Below are 22,174 nucleotides of genomic sequence, written 5' to 3' on the forward strand. Positions count from 1 at the left end.
GAAAAGCAACTTTGATAAACCGCACAGTAATCCTGCAGCTTTTTCTGAAGCCGTTTTTGTTCCTTCTGATGCAATTCGACAGATTTGATGAAATGTAACATCACATGTAATGCAAGATAGACAGATAAAAGAAAGCATCGAAGGAACCAGCTAAAATTTGCAATATTTTGGTCACAATTAAATGAATTCCAGATTCACACAATGTATGTCAAGTGTCAAGTGGGGATTCCTTCAACATTCTTCCCATTTTGTCTGCCTCTGCCCACTCAGGGAGCAATTCCCCAGAATTTAACTGGAAATGACTCACTGATGTTGTTAAAGAATTTGGAACACTGCTGCTTGACTTGCAGGACCTGAGACCAGCTCTGACATTGATGTCTTTGGTCACTGACAGCTCATACGATGAATTCGGGTAGCACTGTCGCCCGCACATTATGACAGATTGATGACACATGGACTTTGCATTGCAAGCATTTGTGCATGACCCTTTGAAAACAGGTTGCTCAACAAAATCCTTGAGATGCTGCTGTAAGAACTGCTTGCAACCAGAGGATCATTTCATCCTCAAGTAGAAATTGACAAATGTGATGGCTGGGAATCGAACCCAGGTCAACTGCTTGGAAGGCAACCATGCTTACCACTGCACCACCATCACACAACTGAAAAGCAACTTTAATAAACCGCACAGTAATCCTGCAGCTTTTTCTGAAGCCGTTTTTGTTCCTTCTGATGCAATTCGACAGATTTGATGAAATGTAACATCACATGTAATGCAAGATAGACAGATAAAAGAAAGCATCGAAGGAACCAGCTAAAAATTGCAATATTTTGGTCACAATTAAATGAATTCCAGATTCACACAATGTATGTCAAGTGTCAGCTGGGGATTCCTTCAACATTCTTCCCATCTTGTCTGCCTCTGCCCTTTCAGGGAGCAATTCCCCAGAATTTAACTGGAAATGACTCACTGATGTTGTTAAAGAATTTGGAACACTGCTGCTTGACTTGCAGGACCTGAGCCCAGCTCTGACATTGATGTCTTTGGTGATTGACAACTCATAGTATGAATTCAGGTAGCACTGGTGCCAGCACATTATGACAGTTTGATGACACGCAGACTTTGCATTGCAAGCATTTGTGCATGACCCTTTGAAAACAGGTTGCTCAACAAAATCCTTGAGATGCTGCTGTCAGAACTGCTTGCAACCAGAGGCATCAGAAGTTCATTTCATCCTCAAGTAGAAATTGACAAATGTGATGGCTGGGAATCAAACCCAGGTCAACTGCTTGGAAGGCAACCATGCTTACCACTGCACCACCATCACACAACTGAAAAGCAACTTTAATAAACCGCACAGTAATCCTGCAGCTTTTTCTGAAGCCGTTTTTGTTCCTTCTGATGCAATTCGACAGATTTGATGAAATGTAACATCACATGTAATGCAAGATAGACAGATAAAAGAAAGCATCGAAGGAACCAGCTAAAAATTGCAATATTTTGGTCACAATTAAATGAATTCCAGATTCACACAATGTATGTCAAGTGTCAGCTGGGGATTCCTTCAACATTCTTCCCATCTTGTCTGCCTCTGCCCTCTCAGGGAGCAATTCCCCAGAATTTAACTGGAAATGACTCACTGATGTTGTTAAAGAATTTGGAACACTGCTGCTTGACTTGCAGGACCTGAGCCCAGCTCTGACATTGATGTCTTTGGTGATTGACAACTCATAGTATGAATTCAGGTAGCACTGGTGCCAGCACATTATGACAGTTTGATGACACGCAGACTTTGCATTGCAAGCATTTGTGCATGACCCTTTGAAAACAGGTTGCTCAACAAAATCCTTGAGATGCTGCTGTCAGAACTGCTTGCAACCAGAGGCATCAGAAGTTCATTTCATCCTCAAGTAGAAATTGACAAATGTGATGGCTGGGAATCGAACCCAGGTCAACTGCTTGGAAGGCAACCATGCTTACCACTGCACCACCATCACACAACTGAAAAGCAACTTTGATAAACCGCACAGTAATCCTGCAGCTTTTTCTGAAGCCGTTTTTGTTCCTTCTGATGCAATTCGACAGATTTGATGAAATGTAACATCACATGTAATGCAAGATAGACAGATAAAAGAAAGCATCGAAGGAACCAGCTAAAAATTGCAATATTTTGGTCACAATTAAATGAATTCCAGATTCACACAATGTATGTCAAGTGTCAAGTGGGGATTCCTTCAACATTCTTCCCATTTTGTCTGCCTCTGCCCACTCAGGGAGCAATTCCCCAGAATTTAACTGGAAATGACTCACTGATGTTGTTAAAGAATTTGGAACACTGCTGCTTGACTTGCAGGACCTGAGCCCAGCTCTGACATTGATGTCTTTGGTGATTGACAACTCATAGTATGAATTCAGGTAGCACTGGTGCCAGCACATTATGACAGTTTGATGACACTCAGACTTTGCATTGCAAGCATTTGTGCATGACCCTTTGAAAACAGGTTGCTCAACAAAATCCTTGAGATGCTGCTGTCAGAACTGCTTGCAACCAGAGGCATCAGAAGTTCATTTCATCCTCAAGTAGAAATTGACAAATGTGATGGCTGGGAATCGAACCCAGGTCAGCTGCTTGGAAGGCAACCATGCTTACCACTGCACCACCATCACACAACTGAAAAGCAACTTTGATAAACCGCACAGTAATCCTGCAGCTTTTTCTGAAGCCGTTTTTGTTCCTTCTGATGCAATTCGACAGATTTGATGAAATGTAACATCACATGTAATGCAAGATAGACAGATAAAAGAAAGCATCGAAGGAACCAGCTAAAAATTGCAATATTTTGGTCACAATTAAATGAATTCCAGAATCACACAATGTGTGTCAAGTGTCAGCTGGGGATTCCTTCAACATTCTTCCCATCTTGTCTGCCTCTGCCCTCTCAGGGAGCAATTCCCCAGAATTTAACTGGAAATGACTCACTGATGTTGTTAAAGAATTTGGAACACTGCTGCTTGACTTGCAGGGCCTGAGCCCAGCTTCGACATTGATGTCTTTGGTGATTGACAACTCATAGTATGAATTCAGGTAGCACTGGTGCCAGCACATTATGACAGTTTGATGACACGCAGACTTTGCATTGCAAGCATTTGTACATGACCCTTTGAAAACAGGTTGCTCAACAAAATCCTTGAGATGCTGCTGTAAGAACTGCTTGCAACCAGAGGCATCAGAAGTTCATTTCAACCTCAAGTAGAAATTGACAAATGTGATGGCTGGGAATCGAACCCAGGTCAACTGCTTGGAAGGCAACCATGCTTACCACTGCACCACCATCACACAACTGAAAAGCAACTTTGATAAACCGCACAGTAATCCTGCAGCTTTTTCTGAAGCCGTTTTTGTTCCTTCTGATGCAATTCGACAGATTTGATGAAATGTAACATCACATGTAATGCAAGATAGACAGATAAAAGAAAGCATCGAAGGAACCAGCTAAAAATTGCAATATTTTGGTCACAATTAAATGAATTCCAGATTCACACAATGTATGTCAAGTGTCAGCTGGGGATTCCTTCAACATTCTTCCCATCTTGTCTGCCTCTGCCCTCTCAGGGAGCAATTCCCCAGAATTTAACTGGAAATGACTCACGGATGTTGTTAAAGAATTTGGAACACTGCTGCTTGACTTGCAGGACCTGAGCCCAGCTCCGACATTGATGTCTTTGGTCACTGACAGCTCATACGATGAATTCGGGTAGCACTGTCGCCCGCACATTATGACAGATTGATGACACATGGACTTTGCATTGCAAGCATTTGTACATGACCCTTTGAAAACAGGTTGCTCAACAAAATCCTTGAGATGCTGCTGTAAGAACTGCTTGCAACCAGAGGATCATTTCATCCTCAAGTAGAAATTGACAAATGTGATGGCTGGGAATCGAACCCAGGTCAACTGCTTGGAAGGCAACCATGCTTACCACTGCACCACCATCACACAACTGAAAAGCAACTTTAATAAACCGCACAGTAATCCTGCAGCTTTTTCTGAAGCCGTTTTTGTTCCTTCTGATGCAATTCGACAGATTTGATGAAATGTAACATCACATGTAATGCAAGATAGACAGATAAAAGAAAGCATCGAAGGAACCAGCTAAAAATTGCAATATTTTGGTCACAATTAAATGAATTCCAGATTCACACAATGTATGTCAAGTGTCAGCTGGGGATTCCTTCAACATTCTTCCCATCTTGTCTGCCTCTGCCCTCTCAGGGAGCAATTCCCCAGAATTTAACTGGAAATGACTCACTGATGTTGTTAAAGAATTTGGAACACTGCTGCTTGACTTGCAGGACCTGAGCCCAGCTCTGACATTGATGTCTTTGGTGATTGACAACTCATAGTATGAATTCAGGTAGCACTGGTGCCAGCACATTATGACAGTTTGATGACACGCAGACTTTGCATTGCAAGCATTTGTGCATGACCCTTTGAAAACAGGTTGCTCAACAAAATCCTTGAGATGCTGCTGTCAGAACTGCTTGCAACCAGAGGCATCAGAAGTTCATTTCATCCTCAAGTAGAAATTGACAAATGTGATGGCTGGGAATCGAACCCAGGTCAACTGCTTGGAAGGCAACCATGCTTACCACTGCACCACCATCACACAACTGAAAAGCAACTTTGATAAACCGCACAGTAATCCTGCAGCTTTTTCTGAAGCCGTTTTTGTTCCTTCTGATGCAATTCGACAGATTTGATGAAATGTAACATCACATGTAATGCAAGATAGACAGATAAAAGAAAGCATCGAAGGAACCAGCTAAAAATTGCAATATTTTGGTCACAATTAAATGAATTCCAGATTCACACAATGTATGTCAAGTGTCAAGTGGGGATTCCTTCAACATTCTTCCCATTTTGTCTGCCTCTGCCCACTCAGGGAGCAATTCCCCAGAATTTAACTGGAAATGACTCACTGATGTTGTTAAAGAATTTGGAACACTGCTGCTTGACTTGCAGGACCTGAGCCCAGCTCTGACATTGATGTCTTTGGTGATTGACAACTCATAGTATGAATTCAGGTAGCACTGGTGCCAGCACATTATGACAGTTTGATGACACGCAGACTTTGCATTGCAAGCATTTGTGCATGACCCTTTGAAAACAGGTTGCTCAACAAAATCCTTGAGATGCTGCTGTCAGAACTGCTTGCAACCAGAGGCATCAGAAGTTCATTTCATCCTCAAGTAGAAATTGACAAATGTGATGGCTGGGAATCGAACCCAGGTCAGCTGCTTGGAAGGCAACCATGCTTACCACTGCACCACCATCACACAACTGAAAAGCAACTTTGATAAACCGCACAGTAATCCTGCAGCTTTTTCTGAAGCAGTTTTTGTTCCTTCTGATGCAATTCGACAGATTTAATGAAAATGTAACATCACATGTAATGCAAGATAGACAGATAAAAGAAAGCATCGAAGGAACCAGCTAAAAATTGCAATATTTTGGTGACAATAAAATGAATTCCAGATTCACACAATGTATGTCAAGTGTCAAGTGGGGATTCCTTCAACATTCTTCCCATTTTGTCTGCCTCTGCCCACTCAGGGAGCAATTCCCCAGAATTTAACTGGAAATGACTCACTTATGTTGTTGAGGAATTTGAAACACTGCTGCTTGACTTGCAGGGCCTGAGCCCAGCTCCGACATTGATGTCTTTGGTGATTGACAACTCATAGTATGAATTCAGGTAGCACTGGTGCCAGCACATTATGACAGTTTGATGACACGCAGACTTTGCATTGCAAGCATTTGTACATGACCCTTTGAAAACAGGTTGCTCAACAAAATCCTTGAGATGCTGCTGTAAGAACTGCTTGCAACCAGAGGATCATTTCATCCTCAAGTAGAAATTGACAAATGTGATGGCTGGGAATCGAACCCAGGTCAACTGCTTGGAAGGCAACCATGCTTACCACTGCACCACCATCACACAACTGAAAAGCAACTTTGATAAACCGCACAGTAATCCTGCAGCTTTTTCTGAAGCCGTTTTTGTTCCTTCTGATGCAATTCGACAGATTTGATGAAATGTAACATCACATGTAATGCAAGATAGACAGATAAAAGAAAGCATCGAAGGAACCAGCTAAAAATTGCAATATTTTGGTCACAATTAAATGAATTCCAGATTCACACAATGTATGTCAAGTGTCAGCTGGGGATTCCTTCAACATTCTTCCCATCTTGTCTGCCTCTGCCCTCTCAGGGAGCAATTCCCCAGAATTTAACTGGAAATGACTCACTGATGTTGTTAAAGAATTTGGAACACTGCTGCTTGACTTGCAGGACCTGAGCCCAGCTCTGACATTGATGTCTTTGGTGATTGACAACTCATAGTATGAATTCAGGTAGCACTGGTGCCAGCACATTATGACAGTTTGATGACACGCAGACTTTGCATTGCAAGCATTTGTGCATGACCCTTTGAAAACAGGTTGCTCAACAAAATCCTTGAGATGCTGCTGTCAGAACTGCTTGCAACCAGAGGCATCAGAAGTTCATTTCATCCTCAAGTAGAAATTGACAAATGTGATGGCTGGGAATCGAACCCAGGTCAGCTGCTTGGAAGGCAACCATGCTTACCACTGCACCACCATCACACAACTGAAAAGCAACTTTGATAAACCGCACAGTAATCCTGCAGCTTTTTCTGAAGCAGTTTTTGTTCCTTCTGATGCAATTCGACAGATTTAATGAAAATGTAACATCACATGTAATGCAAGATAGACAGATAAAAGAAAGCATCGAAGGAACCAGCTAAAAATTGCAATATTTTGGTGACAATAAAATGAATTCCAGATTCACACAATGTATGTCAAGTGTCAAGTGGGGATTCCTTCAACATTCTTCCCATTTTGTCTGCCTCTGCCCACTCAGGGAGCAATTCCCCAGAATTTAACTGGAAATGACTCACTTATGTTGTTGAGGAATTTGAAACACTGCTGCTTGACTTGCAGGGCCTGAGCCCAGCTCCGACATTGATGTCTTTGGTGATTGACAACTCATAGTATGAATTCAGGTAGCACTGGTGCCAGCACATTATGACAGTTTGATGACACGCAGACTTTGCATTGCAAGCATTTGTGCATGACCCTTTGAAAACAGGTTGCTCAACAAAATCCTTGAGATGCTGCTGTCAGAACTGCTTGCAACCAGAGGCATCAGAAGTTCATTTCATCCTCAAGTAGAAATTGACAAATGTGATGGCTGGGAATCGAACCCAGGTCAACTGCTTGGAAGGCAACCATGCTTACCACTGCACCACCATCACACAACTGAAAAGCAACTTTGATAAACCGCACAGTAATCCTGCAGCTTTTTCTGAAGCCGTTTTTGTTCCTTCTGATGCAATTCGACAGATTTGATGAAATGTAACATCACATGTAATGCAAGATAGACAGATAAAAGAAAGCATCGAAGGAACCAGCTAAAAATTGCAATATTTTGGTCACAATTAAATGAATTCCAGATTCACACAATGTATGTCAAGTGTCAAGTGGGGATTCCTTCAACATTCTTCCCATTTTGTCTGCCTCTGCCCACTCAGGGAGCAATTCCCCAGAATTTAACTGGAAATGACTCACTGATGTTGTTAAAGAATTTGGAACACTGCTGCTTGACTTGCAGGACCTGAGCCCAGCTCTGACATTGATGTCTTTGGTGATTGACAACTCATAGTATGAATTCAGGTAGCACTGGTGCCAGCACATTATGACAGTTTGATGACACGCAGACTTTGCATTGCAAGCATTTGTGCATGACCCTTTGAAAACAGGTTGCTCAACAAAATCCTTGAGATGCTGCTGTCAGAACTGCTTGCAACCAGAGGCATCAGAAGTTCATTTCATCCTCAAGTAGAAATTGACAAATGTGATGGCTGGGAATCGAACCCAGGTCAGCTGCTTGGAAGGCAACCATGCTTACCACTGCACCACCATCACACAACTGAAAAGCAACTTTGATAAACCGCACAGTAATCCTGCAGCTTTTTCTGAAGCAGTTTTTGTTCCTTCTGATGCAATTCGACAGATTTGATGAAATGTAACATCACATGTAATGCAAGATAGACAGATAAAAGAAAGCATCGAAGGAACCAGCTAAAAATTGCAATATTTTGGTCACAATTAAATGAATTCCAGATTCACACAATGTATGTCAAGTGTCAGCTGGGGATTCCTTCAACATTCTTCCCATCTTGTCTGCCTCTGCCCTCTCAGGGAGCAATTCCCCAGAATTTAACTGGAAATGACTCACTGATGTTGTTAAAGAATTTGGAACACTGCTGCTTGACTTGCAGGGCCTGAGCCCAGCTCCGACATTGATGTCTTTGGTGATTGACAACTCATAGTATGAATTCAGGTAGCACTGGTGCCAGCACATTATGACAGTTTGATGACACGCAGACTTTGCATTGCAAGCATTTGTGCATGACCCTTTGAAAACAGGTTGCTCAACAAAATCCTTGAGATGCTGCTGTAAGAACTGCTTGCAACCAGAGGCATCAGAAGTTCATTTCAACCTCAAGTAGAAATTGACAAATGTGATGGCTGGGAATCGAACCCAGGTCAACTGCTTGGAAGGCAACCATGCTTACCACTGCACCACCATCACACAACTGAAAAGCAACTTTGATAAACCGCACAGTAATCCTGCAGCTTTTTCTGAAGCCGTTTTTGTTCCTTCTGATGCAATTCGACAGATTTGATGAAATGTAACATCACATGTAATGCAAGATAGACAGATAAAAGAAAGCATCGAAGGAACCAGCTAAAAATTGCAATATTTTGGTCACAATTAAATGAATTCCAGATTCACACAATGTATGTCAAGTGTCAGCTGGGGATTCCTTCAACATTCTTCCCATCTTGTCTGCCTCTGCCCTCTCAGGGAGCAATTCCCCAGAATTTAACTGGAAATGACTCACGGATGTTGTTAAAGAATTTGGAACACTGCTGCTTGACTTGCAGGACCTGAGCCCAGCTCCGACATTGATGTCTTTGGTCACTGACAGCTCATACGATGAATTCGGGTAGCACTGTCGCCCGCACATTATGACAGATTGATGACACATGGACTTTGCATTGCAAGCATTTGTACATGACCCTTTGAAAACAGGTTGCTCAACAAAATCCTTGAGATGCTGCTGTAAGAACTGCTTGCAACCAGAGGATCATTTCATCCTCAAGTAGAAATTGACAAATGTGATGGCTGGGAATCGAACCCAGGTCAACTGCTTGGAAGGCAACCATGCTTACCACTGCACCACCATCACACAACTGAAAAGCAACTTTAATAAACCGCACAGTAATCCTGCAGCTTTTTCTGAAGCCGTTTTTGTTCCTTCTGATGCAATTCGACAGATTTGATGAAATGTAACATCACATGTAATGCAAGATAGACAGATAAAAGAAAGCATCGAAGGAACCAGCTAAAAATTGCAATATTTTGGTCACAATTAAATGAATTCCAGATTCACACAATGTATGTCAAGTGTCAGCTGGGGATTCCTTCAACATTCTTCCCATCTTGTCTGCCTCTGCCCTCTCAGGGAGCAATTCCCCAGAATTTAACTGGAAATGACTCACTGATGTTGTTAAAGAATTTGGAACACTGCTGCTTGACTTGCAGGACCTGAGCCCAGCTCTGACATTGATGTCTTTGGTGATTGACAACTCATAGTATGAATTCAGGTAGCACTGGTGCCAGCACATTATGACAGTTTGATGACACGCAGACTTTGCATTGCAAGCATTTGTGCATGACCCTTTGAAAACAGGTTGCTCAACAAAATCCTTGAGATGCTGCTGTCAGAACTGCTTGCAACCAGAGGCATCAGAAGTTCATTTCATCCTCAAGTAGAAATTGACAAATGTGATGGCTGGGAATCGAACCCAGGCCAACTGCTTGGAAGGCAACCATGCTTACCACTGCACCACCATCACACAACTGAAAAGCAACTTTGATAAACCGCACAGTAATCCTGCAGCTTTTTCTGAAGCCGTTTTTGTTCCTTCTGATGCAATTCGACAGATTTGATGAAATGTAACATCACATGTAATGCAAGATAGACAGATAAAAGAAAGCATCGAAGGAACCAGCTAAAAATTGCAATATTTTGGTCACAATTAAATGAATTCCAGATTCACACAATGTATGTCAAGTGTCAAGTGGGGATTCCTTCAACATTCTTCCCATTTTGTCTGCCTCTGCCCACTCAGGGAGCAATTCCCCAGAATTTAACTGGAAATGACTCACTGATGTTGTTAAAGAATTTGGAACACTGCTGCTTGACTTGCAGGACCTGAGCCCAGCTCTGACATTGATGTCTTTGGTGATTGACAACTCATAGTATGAATTCAGGTAGCACTGGTGCCAGCACATTATGACAGTTTGATGACACGCAGACTTTGCATTGCAAGCATTTGTGCATGACCCTTTGAAAACAGGTTGCTCAACAAAATCCTTGAGATGCTGCTGTCAGAACTGCTTGCAACCAGAGGCATCAGAAGTTCATTTCATCCTCAAGTAGAAATTGACAAATGTGATGGCTGGGAATCGAACCCAGGTCAGCTGCTTGGAAGGCAACCATGCTTACCACTGCACCACCATCACACAACTGAAAAGCAACTTTGATAAACCGCACAGTAATCCTGCAGCTTTTTCTGAAGCAGTTTTTGTTCCTTCTGATGCAATTCGACAGATTTAATGAAAATGTAACATCACATGTAATGCAAGATAGACAGATAAAAGAAAGCATCGAAGGAACCAGCTAAAAATTGCAATATTTTGGTGACAATAAAATGAATTCCAGATTCACACAATGTATGTCAAGTGTCAAGTGGGGATTCCTTCAACATTCTTCCCATTTTGTCTGCCTCTGCCCACTCAGGGAGCAATTCCCCAGAATTTAACTGGAAATGACTCACTTATGTTGTTGAGGAATTTGAAACACTGCTGCTTGACTTGCAGGGCCTGAGCCCAGCTCCGACATTGATGTCTTTGGTGATTGACAACTCATAGTATGAATTCAGGTAGCACTGGTGCCAGCACATTATGACAGTTTGATGACACGCAGACTTTGCATTGCAAGCATTTGTGCATGACCCTTTGAAAACAGGTTGCTCAACAAAATCCTTGAGATGCTGCTGTAAGAACTGCTTGCAACCAGAAGCATCAGAAGTTCATTTCAACCTCAAGTAGAAATTGACAAATGTGATGGCTGGGAATCGAACCCAGGTCACCTGCTTGGAAGGCAACCATGCTTACCACTGCACCACCATCACACAACTGAAAAGCAACTTTGATAAACCGCACAGTAATCCTGCAGCTTTTTCTGAAGCCGTTTTTGTTCCTTCTGATGCAATTCGACAGATTTGATGAAATGTAACATCACATGTAATGCAAGATAGACAGATAAAAGAAAGCATCGAAGGAACCAGCTAAAAATTGCAATATTTTGGTCACAATTAAATGAATTCCAGATTCACACAATGTATGTCAAGTGTCAGCTGGGGATTCCTTCAACATTCTTCCCATCTTGTCTGCCTCTGCCCTCTCAGGGAGCAATTCCCCAGAATTTAACTGGAAATGACTCACTGATGTTGTTAAAGAATTTGGAACACTGCTGCTTGACTTGCAGGACCTGAGCCCAGCTCCGACATTGATGTCTTTGGTCACTGACAGCTCATACGATGAATTCGGGTAGCACTGTCGCCCGCACATTATGACAGATTGATGACACATGGACTTTGCATTGCAAGCATTTGTACATGACCCTTTGAAAACAGGTTGCTCAACAAAATCCTTGAGATGCTGCTGTAAGAACTGCTTGCAACCAGAGGATCATTTCATCCTCAAGTAGAAATTGACAAATGTGATGGCTGGGAATCGAACCCAGGTCAACTGCTTGGAAGGCAACCATGCTTACCACTGCACCACCATCACACAACTGAAAAGCAACTTTAATAAACCGCACAGTAATCCTGCAGCTTTTTCTGAAGCCGTTTTTGTTCCTTCTGATGCAATTCGACAGATTTGATGAAATGTAACATCACATGTAATGCAAGATAGACAGATAAAAGAAAGCATCGAAGGAACCAGCTAAAAATTGCAATATTTTGGTCACAATTAAATGAATTCCAGATTCACACAATGTATGTCAAGTGTCAGCTGGGGATTCCTTCAACATTCTTCCCATCTTGTCTGCCTCTGCCCTCTCAGGGAGCAATTCCCCAGAATTTAACTGGAAATGACTCACTGATGTTGTTAAAGAATTTGGAACACTGCTGCTTGACTTGCAGGACCTGAGCCCAGCTCTGACATTGATGTCTTTGGTGATTGACAACTCATAGTATGAATTCAGGTAGCACTGGTGCCAGCACATTATGACAGTTTGATGACACGCAGACTTTGCATTGCAAGCATTTGTGCATGACCCTTTGAAAACAGGTTGCTCAACAAAATCCTTGAGATGCTGCTGTCAGAACTGCTTGCAACCAGAGGCATCAGAAGTTCATTTCATCCTCAAGTAGAAATTGACAAATGTGATGGCTGGGAATCGAACCCAGGTCAACTGCTTGGAAGGCAACCATGCTTACCACTGCACCACCATCACACAACTGAAAAGCAACTTTGATAAACCGCACAGTAATCCTGCAGCTTTTTCTGAAGCCGTTTTTGTTCCTTCTGATGCAATTCGACAGATTTGATGAAATGTAACATCACATGTAATGCAAGATAGACAGATAAAAGAAAGCATCGAAGGAACCAGCTAAAAATTGCAATATTTTGGTCACAATTAAATGAATTCCAGATTCACACAATGTATGTCAAGTGTCAAGTGGGGATTCCTTCAACATTCTTCCCATTTTGTCTGCCTCTGCCCACTCAGGGAGCAATTCCCCAGAATTTAACTGGAAATGACTCACTGATGTTGTTAAAGAATTTGGAACACTGCTGCTTGACTTGCAGGACCTGAGCCCAGCTCTGACATTGATGTCTTTGGTGATTGACAACTCATAGTATGAATTCAGGTAGCACTGGTGCCAGCACATTATGACAGTTTGATGACACGCAGACTTTGCATTGCAAGCATTTGTGCATGACCCTTTGAAAACAGGTTGCTCAACAAAATCCTTGAGATGCTGCTGTCAGAACTGCTTGCAACCAGAGGCATCAGAAGTTCATTTCATCCTCAAGTAGAAATTGACAAATGTGATGGCTGGGAATCGAACCCAGGTCAGCTGCTTGGAAGGCAACCATGCTTACCACTGCACCACCATCACACAACTGAAAAGCAACTTTGATAAACCGCACAGTAATCCTGCAGCTTTTTCTGAAGCAGTTTTTGTTCCTTCTGATGCAATTCGACAGATTTAATGAAAATGTAACATCACATGTAATGCAAGATAGACAGATAAAAGAAAGCATCGAAGGAACCAGCTAAAAATTGCAATATTTTGGTGACAATAAAATGAATTCCAGATTCACACAATGTATGTCAAGTGTCAAGTGGGGATTCCTTCAACATTCTTCCCATTTTGTCTGCCTCTGCCCACTCAGGGAGCAATTCCCCAGAATTTAACTGGAAATGACTCACTTATGTTGTTGAGGAATTTGAAACACTGCTGCTTGACTTGCAGGGCCTGAGCCCAGCTCCGACATTGATGTCTTTGGTGATTGACAACTCATAGTATGAATTCAGGTAGCACTGGTGCCAGCACATTATGACAGTTTGATGACACGCAGACTTTGCATTGCAAGCATTTGTGCATGACCCTTTGAAAACAGGTTGCTCAACAAAATCCTTGAGATGCTGCTGTAAGAACTGCTTGCAACCAGAAGCATCAGAAGTTCATTTCAACCTCAAGTAGAAATTGACAAATGTGATGGCTGGGAATCGAACCCAGGTCACCTGCTTGGAAGGCAACCATGCTTACCACTGCACCACCATCACACAACTGAAAAGCAACTTTGATAAACCGCACAGTAATCCTGCAGCTTTTTCTGAAGCCGTTTTTGTTCCTTCTGATGCAATTCGACAGATTTGATGAAATGTAACATCACATGTAATGCAAGATAGACAGATAAAAGAAAGCATCGAAGGAACCAGCTAAAAATTGCAATATTTTGGTCACAATTAAATGAATTCCAGATTCACACAATGTATGTCAAGTGTCAGCTGGGGATTCCTTCAACATTCTTCCCATCTTGTCTGCCTCTGCCCTCTCAGGGAGCAATTCCCCAGAATTTAACTGGAAATGACTCACTGATGTTGTTAAAGAATTTGGAACACTGCTGCTTGACTTGCAGGACCTGAGCCCAGCTCCGACATTGATGTCTTTGGTCACTGACAGCTCATACGATGAATTCGGGTAGCACTGTCGCCCGCACATTATGACAGATTGATGACACATGGACTTTGCATTGCAAGCATTTGTACATGACCCTTTGAAAACAGGTTGCTCAACAAAATCCTTGAGATGCTGCTGTAAGAACTGCTTGCAACCAGAGGCATCAGAAGTTCATTTCAACCTCAAGTAGAAATTGACAAATGTGATGGCTGGGAATCGAACCCAGGTCAACTGCTTGGAAGGCAACCATGCTTACCACTGCACCACCATCACACAACTGAAAAGCAACTTTGATAAACCGCACAGTAATCCTGCAGCTTTTTCTGAAGCCGTTTTTGTTCCTTCTGATGCAATTCGACAGATTTGATGAAATGTAACATCACATGTAATGCAAGATAGACAGATAAAAGAAAGCATCGAAGGAACCAGCTAAAAATTGCAATATTTTGGTCACAATTAAATGAATTCCAGATTCACACAATGTATGTCAAGTGTCAGCTGGGGATTCCTTCAACATTCTTCCCATCTTGTCTGCCTCTGCCCTCTCAGGGAGCAATTCCCCAGAATTTAACTGGAAATGACTCACGGATGTTGTTAAAGAATTTGGAACACTGCTGCTTGACTTGCAGGACCTGAGCCCAGCTCCGACATTGATGTCTTTGGTCACTGACAGCTCATACGATGAATTCGGGTAGCACTGTCGCCCGCACATTATGACAGATTGATGACACATGGACTTTGCATTGCAAGCATTTGTACATGACCCTTTGAAAACAGGTTGCTCAACAAAATCCTTGAGATGCTGCTGTAAGAACTGCTTGCAACCAGAGGATCATTTCATCCTCAAGTAGAAATTGACAAATGTGATGGCTGGGAATCGAACCCAGGTCAACTGCTTGGAAGGCAACCATGCTTACCACTGCACCACCATCACACAACTGAAAAGCAACTTTAATAAACCGCACAGTAATCCTGCAGCTTTTTCTGAAGCCGTTTTTGTTCCTTCTGATGCAATTCGACAGATTTGATGAAATGTAACATCACATGTAATGCAAGATAGACAGATAAAAGAAAGCATCGAAGGAACCAGCTAAAAATTGCAATATTTTGGTCACAATTAAATGAATTCCAGATTCACACAATGTATGTCAAGTGTCAGCTGGGGATTCCTTCAACATTCTTCCCATCTTGTCTGCCTCTGCCCTCTCAGGGAGCAATTCCCCAGAATTTAACTGGAAATGACTCACTGATGTTGTTAAAGAATTTGGAACACTGCTGCTTGACTTGCAGGACCTGAGCCCAGCTCTGACATTGATGTCTTTGGTGATTGACAACTCATAGTATGAATTCAGGTAGCACTGGTGCCAGCACATTATGACAGTTTGATGACACGCAGACTTTGCATTGCAAGCATTTGTGCATGACCCTTTGAAAACAGGTTGCTCAACAAAATCCTTGAGATGCTGCTGTCAGAACTGCTTGCAACCAGAGGCATCAGAAGTTCATTTCATCCTCAAGTAGAAATTGACAAATGTGATGGCTGGGAATCGAACCCAGGTCAACTGCTTGGAAGGCAACCATGCTTACCACTGCACCACCATCACACAACTGAAAAGCAACTTTGATAAACCGCACAGTAATCCTGCAGCTTTTTCTGAAGCCGTTTTTGTTCCTTCTGATGCAATTCGACAGATTTGATGAAATGTAACATCACATGTAATGCAAGATAGACAGATAAAAGAAAGCATCGAAGGAACCAGCTAAAAATTGCAATATTTTGGTCACAATTAAATGAATTCCAGATTCACACAATGTATGTCAAGTGTCAAGTGGGGATTCCTTCAACATTCTTCCCATTTTGTCTGCCTCTGCCCACTCAGGGAGCAATTCCCCAGAATTTAACTGGAAATGACTCACTGATGTTGTTAAAGAATTTGGAACACTGCTGCTTGACTTGCAGGACCTGAGCCCAGCTCTGACATTGATGTCTTTGGTGATTGACAACTCATAGTATGAATTCAGGTAGCACTGGTGCCAGCACATTATGACAGTTTGATGACACGCAGACTTTGCATTGCAAGCATTTGTGCATGACCCTTTGAAAACAGGTTGCTCAACAAAATCCTTGAGATGCTGCTGTCAGAACTGCTTGCAACCAGAGGCATCAGAAGTTCATTTCATCCTCAAGTAGAAATTGACAAATGTGATGGCTGGGAATCGAACCCAGGTCAGCTGCTTGGAAGGCAACCATGCTTACCACTGCACCACCATCACACAACTGAAAAGCAACTTTGATAAACCGCACAGTAATCCTGCAGCTTTTTCTGAAGCAGTTTTTGTTCCTTCTGATGCAATTCGACAGATTTAATGAAAATGTAACATCACATGTAATGCAAGATAGACAGATAAAAGAAAGCATCGAAGGAACCAGCTAAAAATTGCAATATTTTGGTGACAATAAAATGAATTCCAGATTCACACAATGTATGTCAAGTGTCAAGTGGGGATTCCTTCAACATTCTTCCCATTTTGTCTGCCTCTGCCCACTCAGGGAGCAATTCCCCAGAATTTAACTGGAAATGACTCACTTATGTTGTTGAGGAATTTGAAACACTGCTGCTTGACTTGCAGGGCCTGAGCCCAGCTCCGACATTGATGTCTTTGGTGATTGACAACTCATAGTATGAATTCAGGTAGCACTGGTGCCAGCACATTATGACAGTTTGATGACACGCAGACTTTGCATTGCAAGCATTTGTGCATGACCCTTTGAAAACAGGTTGCTCAACAAAATCCTTGAGATGCTGCTGTAAGAACTGCTTGCAACCAGAAGCATCAGAAGTTCATTTCAACCTCAAGTAGAAATTGACAAATGTGATGGCTGGGAATCGAACCCAGGTCAACTGCTTGGAAGGCAACCATGCTTACCACTGCACCACCATCACACAACTGAAAAGCAACTTTGATAAACCGCACAGTAATCCTGCAGCTTTTTCTGAAGCCGTTTTTGTTCCTTCTGATGCAATTCGACAGATTTGATGAAATGTAACATCACATGTAATGCAAGATAGACAGATAAAAGAAAGCATCGAAGGAACCAGCTAAAAATTGCAATATTTTGGTCACAATTAAATGAATTCCAGATTCACACAATGTATGTCAAGTGTCAGCTGGGGATTCCTTCAACATTCTTCCCATCTTGTCTGCCTCTGCCCTCTCAGGGAGCAATTCCCCAGAATTTAACTGGAAATGACTCACTGATGTTGTTAAAGAATTTGGAACACTGCTGCTTGACTTGCAGGACCTGAGCCCAGCTCCGACATTGATGTCTTTGGTCACTGACAGCTCATACGATGAATTCGGGTAGCACTGTCGCCCGCACATTATGACAGATTGATGACACATGGACTTTGCATTGCAAGCATTTGTACATGACCCTTTGAAAACAGGTTGCTCAACAAAATCCTTGAGATGCTGCTGTAAGAACTGCTTGCAACCAGAGGATCATTTCATCCTCAAGTAGAAATTGACAAATGTGATGGCTGGGAATCGAACCCAGGTCAACTGCTTGGAAGGCAACCATGCTTACCACTGCACCACCATCACACAACTGAAAAGCAACTTTGATAAACCGCACAGTAATCCTGCAGCTTTTTCTGAAGCCGTTTTTGTTCCTTCTGATGCAATTCGACAGATTTGATGAAATGTAACATCACATGTAATGCAAGATAGACAGATAAAAGAAAGCATCGAAGGAACCAGCTAAAAATTGCAATATTTTGGTCACAATTAAATGAATTCCAGATTCACACAATGTATGTCAAGTGTCAGCTGGGGATTCCTTCAACATTCTTCCCATCTTGTCTGCCTCTGCCCTCTCAGGGAGCAATTCCCCAGAATTTAACTGGAAATGACTCACTGATGTTGTTAAAGAATTTGGAACACTGCTGCTTGACTTGCAGGACCTGAGCCCAGCTCTGACATTGATGTCTTTGGTGATTGACAACTCATAGTATGAATTCAGGTAGCACTGGTGCCAGCACATTATGACAGTTTGATGACACGCAGACTTTGCATTGCAAGCATTTGTGCATGACCCTTTGAAAACAGGTTGCTCAACAAAATCCTTGAGATGCTGCTGTCAGAACTGCTTGCAACCAGAGGCATCAGAAGTTCATTTCATCCTCAAGTAGAAATTGACAAATGTGATGGCTGGGAATCGAACCCAGGTCAGCTGCTTGGAAGGCAACCATGCTTACCACTGCACCACCATCACACAACTGAAAAGCAACTTTGATAAACCGCACAGTAATCCTGCAGCTTTTTCTGAAGCAGTTTTTGTTCCTTCTGATGCAATTCGACAGATTTAATGAAAATGTAACATCACATGTAATGCAAGATAGACAGATAAAAGAAAGCATCGAAGGAACCAGCTAAAAATTGCAATATTTTGGTGACAATAAAATGAATTCCAGATTCACACAATGTATGTCAAGTGTCAAGTGGGGATTCCTTCAACATTCTTCCCATTTTGTCTGCCTCTGCCCACTCAGGGAGCAATTCCCCAGAATTTAACTGGAAATGACTCACTTATGTTGTTGAGGAATTTGAAACACTGCTGCTTGACTTGCAGGGCCTGAGCCCAGCTCCGACATTGATGTCTTTGGTGATTGACAACTCATAGTATGAATTCAGGTAGCACTGGTGCCAGCACATTATGACAGTTTGATGACACGCAGACTTTGCATTGCAAGCATTTGTGCATGACCCTTTGAAAACAGGTTGCTCAACAAAATCCTTGAGATGCTGCTGTCAGAACTGCTTGCAACCAGAGGCATCAGAAGTTCATTTCATCCTCAAGTAGAAATTGACAAATGTGATGGCTGGGAATCGAACCCAGGTCAACTGCTTGGAAGGCAACCATGCTTACCACTGCACCACCATCACACAACTGAAAAGCAACTTTGATAAACCGCACAGTAATCCTGCAGCTTTTTCTGAAGCCGTTTTTGTTCCTTCTGATGCAATTCGACAGATTTGATGAAATGTAACATCACATGTAATGCAAGATAGACAGATAAAAGAAAGCATCGAAGGAACCAGCTAAAAATTGCAATATTTTGGTCACAATTAAATGAATTCCAGATTCACACAATGTATGTCAAGTGTCAAGTGGGGATTCCTTCAACATTCTTCCCATTTTGTCTGCCTCTGCCCACTCAGGGAGCAATTCCCCAGAATTTAACTGGAAATGACTCACTGATGTTGTTAAAGAATTTGGAACACTGCTGCTTGACTTGCAGGACCTGAGCCCAGCTCTGACATTGATGTCTTTGGTGATTGACAACTCATAGTATGAATTCAGGTAGCACTGGTGCCAGCACATTATGACAGTTTGATGACACGCAGACTTTGCATTGCAAGCATTTGTGCATGACCCTTTGAAAACAGGTTGCTCAACAAAATCCTTGAGATGCTGCTGTCAGAACTGCTTGCAACCAGAGGCATCAGAAGTTCATTTCATCCTCAAGTAGAAATTGACAAATGTGATGGCTGGGAATCGAACCCAGGTCAGCTGCTTGGAAGGCAACCATGCTTACCACTGCACCACCATCACACAACTGAAAAGCAACTTTGATAAACCGCACAGTAATCCTGCAGCTTTTTCTGAAGCAGTTTTTGTTCCTTCTGATGCAATTCGACAGATTTAATGAAAATGTAACATCACATGTAATGCAAGATAGACAGATAAAAGAAAGCATCGAAGGAACCAGCTAAAAATTGCAATATTTTGGTGACAATAAAATGAATTCCAGATTCACACAATGTATGTCAAGTGTCAAGTGGGGATTCCTTCAACATTCTTCCCATTTTGTCTGCCTCTGCCCACTCAGGGAGCAATTCCCCAGAATTTAACTGGAAATGACTCACTTATGTTGTTGAGGAATTTGAAACACTGCTGCTTGACTTGCAGGGCCTGAGCCCAGCTCCGACATTGATGTCTTTGGTGATTGACAACTCATAGTATGAATTCAGGTAGCACTGGTGCCAGCACATTATGACAGTTTGATGACACGCAGACTTTGCATTGCAAGCATTTGTGCATGACCCTTTGAAAACAGGTTGCTCAACAAAATCCTTGAGATGCTGCTGTAAGAACTGCTTGCAACCAGAAGCATCAGAAGTTCATTTCAACCTCAAGTAGAAATTGACAAATGTGATGGCTGGGAATCGAACCCAGGTCAACTGCTTGGAAGGCAACCATGCTTACCACTGCACCACCATCACACAACTGAAAAGCAACTTTGATAAACCGCACAGTAATCCTGCAGCTTTTTCTGAAGCCGTTTTTGTTCCTTCTGATGCAATTCGACAGATTTGATGAAATGTAACATCACATGTAATGCAAGATAGACAGATAAAAGAAAGCATCGAAGGAACCAGCTAAAAATTGCAATATTTTGGTCACAATTAAATGAATTCCAGATTCACACAATGTATGTCAAGTGTCAGCTGGGGATTCCTTCAACATTCTTCCCATCTTGTCTGCCTCTGCCCTCTCAGGGAGCAATTCCCCAGAATTTAACTGGAAATGACTCACTGATGTTGTTAAAGAATTTGGAACACTGCTGCTTGACTTGCAGGACCTGAGCCCAGCTCCGACATTGATGTCTTTGGTCACTGACAGCTCATACGATGAATTCGGGTAGCACTGTCGCCCGCACATTATGACAGATTGATGACACATGGACTTTGCATTGCAAGCATTTGTACATGACCCTTTGAAAACAGGTTGCTCAACAAAATCCTTGAGATGCTGCTGTAAGAAAAGCTTGCAACCAGAGGATCATTTCATCCTCAAGTAGAAATTGACAAATGTGATGGCTGGGAATCGAACCCAGGTCAACTGCTTGGAAGGCAACCATGCTTACCACTGCACCACCATCACACAACTGAAAAGCAACTTTGATAAACCGCACAGTAATCCTGCAGCTTTTTCTGAAGCCGTTTTTGTTCCTTCTGATGCAATTCGACAGATTTGATGAAATGTAACATCACATGTAATGCAAGATAGACAGATAAAAGAAAGCATCGAAGGAACCAGCTAAAAATTGCAATATTTTGGTCACAATTAAATGAATTCCAGATTCACACAATGTATGTCAAGTGTCAGCTGGGGATTCCTTCAACATTCTTCCCATCTTGTCTGCCTCTGCCCTCTCAGGGAGCAATTCCCCAGAATTTAACTGGAAATGACTCACTGATGTTGTTAAAGAATTTGGAACACTGCTGCTTGACTTGCAGGACCTGAGCCCAGCTCTGACATTGATGTCTTTGGTGATTGACACCTCATAGTATGAATTCAGGTAGCACTGGTGCCAGCACATTATGACAGTTTGATGACACGCAGACTTTGCATTGCAAGCATTTGTGCATGACCCTTTGAAAACAGGTTGCTCAACAAAATCCTTGAGATGCTGCTGTCAGAACTGCTTGCAACCAGAGGCATCAGAAGTTCATTTCATCCTCAAGTAGAAATTGACAAATGTGATGGCTGGGAATCGAACCCAGGTCAGCTGCTTGGAAGGCAACCATGCTTACCACTGCACCACCATCACACAACTGAAAAGCAACTTTGATAAACCGCACAGTAATCCTGCAGCTTTTTCTGAAGCAGTTTTTGTTCCTTCTGATGCAATTCGACAGATTTGATGAAATGTAACATCACATGTAATGCAAGATAGACAGATAAA

The 22,174-nt window shown here is 42.3% G+C and overlaps 33 non-coding genes across 33 annotated transcripts; all 33 read right to left on the reverse strand.

The window, feature by feature from the left end:
- Nucleotides 1-583: 583 nt before the first annotated feature.
- On the reverse strand, nucleotides 584-655 carry trnag-ucc (transfer RNA glycine (anticodon UCC)). The gene has a single exon. It is a non-coding gene; the product is annotated as a tRNA-Gly (tRNA).
- Nucleotides 656-1,253: 598 nt separating this feature from the next.
- trnag-ucc (transfer RNA glycine (anticodon UCC)) lies at nucleotides 1,254-1,325 on the reverse strand. The gene has a single exon. It is a non-coding gene; the product is annotated as a tRNA-Gly (tRNA).
- A 598-nt stretch (nucleotides 1,326-1,923) lies between these two features.
- On the reverse strand, nucleotides 1,924-1,995 carry trnag-ucc (transfer RNA glycine (anticodon UCC)). Its single transcript has one exon. It is a non-coding gene; the product is annotated as a tRNA-Gly (tRNA).
- Nucleotides 1,996-2,593: 598 nt separating this feature from the next.
- trnag-ucc (transfer RNA glycine (anticodon UCC)) lies at nucleotides 2,594-2,665 on the reverse strand. The gene has a single exon. It is a non-coding gene; the product is annotated as a tRNA-Gly (tRNA).
- A 598-nt stretch (nucleotides 2,666-3,263) lies between these two features.
- Nucleotides 3,264-3,335, reverse strand: trnag-ucc (transfer RNA glycine (anticodon UCC)). The gene has a single exon. It is a non-coding gene; the product is annotated as a tRNA-Gly (tRNA).
- A 589-nt stretch (nucleotides 3,336-3,924) lies between these two features.
- On the reverse strand, nucleotides 3,925-3,996 carry trnag-ucc (transfer RNA glycine (anticodon UCC)). Its single transcript has one exon. It is a non-coding gene; the product is annotated as a tRNA-Gly (tRNA).
- A 598-nt stretch (nucleotides 3,997-4,594) lies between these two features.
- On the reverse strand, nucleotides 4,595-4,666 carry trnag-ucc (transfer RNA glycine (anticodon UCC)). The gene has a single exon. It is a non-coding gene; the product is annotated as a tRNA-Gly (tRNA).
- Nucleotides 4,667-5,264: 598 nt separating this feature from the next.
- On the reverse strand, nucleotides 5,265-5,336 carry trnag-ucc (transfer RNA glycine (anticodon UCC)). The gene has a single exon. It is a non-coding gene; the product is annotated as a tRNA-Gly (tRNA).
- A 590-nt stretch (nucleotides 5,337-5,926) lies between these two features.
- On the reverse strand, nucleotides 5,927-5,998 carry trnag-ucc (transfer RNA glycine (anticodon UCC)). The gene has a single exon. It is a non-coding gene; the product is annotated as a tRNA-Gly (tRNA).
- A 598-nt stretch (nucleotides 5,999-6,596) lies between these two features.
- trnag-ucc (transfer RNA glycine (anticodon UCC)) lies at nucleotides 6,597-6,668 on the reverse strand. Its single transcript has one exon. It is a non-coding gene; the product is annotated as a tRNA-Gly (tRNA).
- Nucleotides 6,669-7,267: 599 nt separating this feature from the next.
- On the reverse strand, nucleotides 7,268-7,339 carry trnag-ucc (transfer RNA glycine (anticodon UCC)). Its single transcript has one exon. It is a non-coding gene; the product is annotated as a tRNA-Gly (tRNA).
- A 598-nt stretch (nucleotides 7,340-7,937) lies between these two features.
- On the reverse strand, nucleotides 7,938-8,009 carry trnag-ucc (transfer RNA glycine (anticodon UCC)). The gene has a single exon. It is a non-coding gene; the product is annotated as a tRNA-Gly (tRNA).
- Nucleotides 8,010-8,607: 598 nt separating this feature from the next.
- On the reverse strand, nucleotides 8,608-8,679 carry trnag-ucc (transfer RNA glycine (anticodon UCC)). Its single transcript has one exon. It is a non-coding gene; the product is annotated as a tRNA-Gly (tRNA).
- A 589-nt stretch (nucleotides 8,680-9,268) lies between these two features.
- On the reverse strand, nucleotides 9,269-9,340 carry trnag-ucc (transfer RNA glycine (anticodon UCC)). The gene has a single exon. It is a non-coding gene; the product is annotated as a tRNA-Gly (tRNA).
- Nucleotides 9,341-9,938: 598 nt separating this feature from the next.
- On the reverse strand, nucleotides 9,939-10,010 carry trnag-ucc (transfer RNA glycine (anticodon UCC)). Its single transcript has one exon. It is a non-coding gene; the product is annotated as a tRNA-Gly (tRNA).
- A 598-nt stretch (nucleotides 10,011-10,608) lies between these two features.
- On the reverse strand, nucleotides 10,609-10,680 carry trnag-ucc (transfer RNA glycine (anticodon UCC)). Its single transcript has one exon. It is a non-coding gene; the product is annotated as a tRNA-Gly (tRNA).
- Nucleotides 10,681-11,279: 599 nt separating this feature from the next.
- On the reverse strand, nucleotides 11,280-11,351 carry trnag-ucc (transfer RNA glycine (anticodon UCC)). Its single transcript has one exon. It is a non-coding gene; the product is annotated as a tRNA-Gly (tRNA).
- A 589-nt stretch (nucleotides 11,352-11,940) lies between these two features.
- On the reverse strand, nucleotides 11,941-12,012 carry trnag-ucc (transfer RNA glycine (anticodon UCC)). Its single transcript has one exon. It is a non-coding gene; the product is annotated as a tRNA-Gly (tRNA).
- A 598-nt stretch (nucleotides 12,013-12,610) lies between these two features.
- trnag-ucc (transfer RNA glycine (anticodon UCC)) lies at nucleotides 12,611-12,682 on the reverse strand. Its single transcript has one exon. It is a non-coding gene; the product is annotated as a tRNA-Gly (tRNA).
- A 598-nt stretch (nucleotides 12,683-13,280) lies between these two features.
- trnag-ucc (transfer RNA glycine (anticodon UCC)) lies at nucleotides 13,281-13,352 on the reverse strand. The gene has a single exon. It is a non-coding gene; the product is annotated as a tRNA-Gly (tRNA).
- Nucleotides 13,353-13,951: 599 nt separating this feature from the next.
- trnag-ucc (transfer RNA glycine (anticodon UCC)) lies at nucleotides 13,952-14,023 on the reverse strand. The gene has a single exon. It is a non-coding gene; the product is annotated as a tRNA-Gly (tRNA).
- A 598-nt stretch (nucleotides 14,024-14,621) lies between these two features.
- Nucleotides 14,622-14,693, reverse strand: trnag-ucc (transfer RNA glycine (anticodon UCC)). The gene has a single exon. It is a non-coding gene; the product is annotated as a tRNA-Gly (tRNA).
- Nucleotides 14,694-15,282: 589 nt separating this feature from the next.
- On the reverse strand, nucleotides 15,283-15,354 carry trnag-ucc (transfer RNA glycine (anticodon UCC)). The gene has a single exon. It is a non-coding gene; the product is annotated as a tRNA-Gly (tRNA).
- Nucleotides 15,355-15,952: 598 nt separating this feature from the next.
- trnag-ucc (transfer RNA glycine (anticodon UCC)) lies at nucleotides 15,953-16,024 on the reverse strand. Its single transcript has one exon. It is a non-coding gene; the product is annotated as a tRNA-Gly (tRNA).
- Nucleotides 16,025-16,622: 598 nt separating this feature from the next.
- Nucleotides 16,623-16,694, reverse strand: trnag-ucc (transfer RNA glycine (anticodon UCC)). Its single transcript has one exon. It is a non-coding gene; the product is annotated as a tRNA-Gly (tRNA).
- A 599-nt stretch (nucleotides 16,695-17,293) lies between these two features.
- Nucleotides 17,294-17,365, reverse strand: trnag-ucc (transfer RNA glycine (anticodon UCC)). The gene has a single exon. It is a non-coding gene; the product is annotated as a tRNA-Gly (tRNA).
- A 589-nt stretch (nucleotides 17,366-17,954) lies between these two features.
- trnag-ucc (transfer RNA glycine (anticodon UCC)) lies at nucleotides 17,955-18,026 on the reverse strand. Its single transcript has one exon. It is a non-coding gene; the product is annotated as a tRNA-Gly (tRNA).
- A 598-nt stretch (nucleotides 18,027-18,624) lies between these two features.
- trnag-ucc (transfer RNA glycine (anticodon UCC)) lies at nucleotides 18,625-18,696 on the reverse strand. The gene has a single exon. It is a non-coding gene; the product is annotated as a tRNA-Gly (tRNA).
- Nucleotides 18,697-19,295: 599 nt separating this feature from the next.
- Nucleotides 19,296-19,367, reverse strand: trnag-ucc (transfer RNA glycine (anticodon UCC)). The gene has a single exon. It is a non-coding gene; the product is annotated as a tRNA-Gly (tRNA).
- A 598-nt stretch (nucleotides 19,368-19,965) lies between these two features.
- trnag-ucc (transfer RNA glycine (anticodon UCC)) lies at nucleotides 19,966-20,037 on the reverse strand. Its single transcript has one exon. It is a non-coding gene; the product is annotated as a tRNA-Gly (tRNA).
- A 599-nt stretch (nucleotides 20,038-20,636) lies between these two features.
- Nucleotides 20,637-20,708, reverse strand: trnag-ucc (transfer RNA glycine (anticodon UCC)). The gene has a single exon. It is a non-coding gene; the product is annotated as a tRNA-Gly (tRNA).
- Nucleotides 20,709-21,297: 589 nt separating this feature from the next.
- trnag-ucc (transfer RNA glycine (anticodon UCC)) lies at nucleotides 21,298-21,369 on the reverse strand. The gene has a single exon. It is a non-coding gene; the product is annotated as a tRNA-Gly (tRNA).
- Nucleotides 21,370-21,967: 598 nt separating this feature from the next.
- On the reverse strand, nucleotides 21,968-22,039 carry trnag-ucc (transfer RNA glycine (anticodon UCC)). The gene has a single exon. It is a non-coding gene; the product is annotated as a tRNA-Gly (tRNA).
- Nucleotides 22,040-22,174: the final 135 nt, after the last annotated feature.

The sequence above is a fragment of the Pristiophorus japonicus genome, chromosome 19 (genome assembly GCF_044704955.1).
Source record: "Pristiophorus japonicus isolate sPriJap1 chromosome 19, sPriJap1.hap1, whole genome shotgun sequence".
Lineage (NCBI taxonomy): Eukaryota > Metazoa > Chordata > Chondrichthyes > Pristiophoridae > Pristiophorus > Pristiophorus japonicus.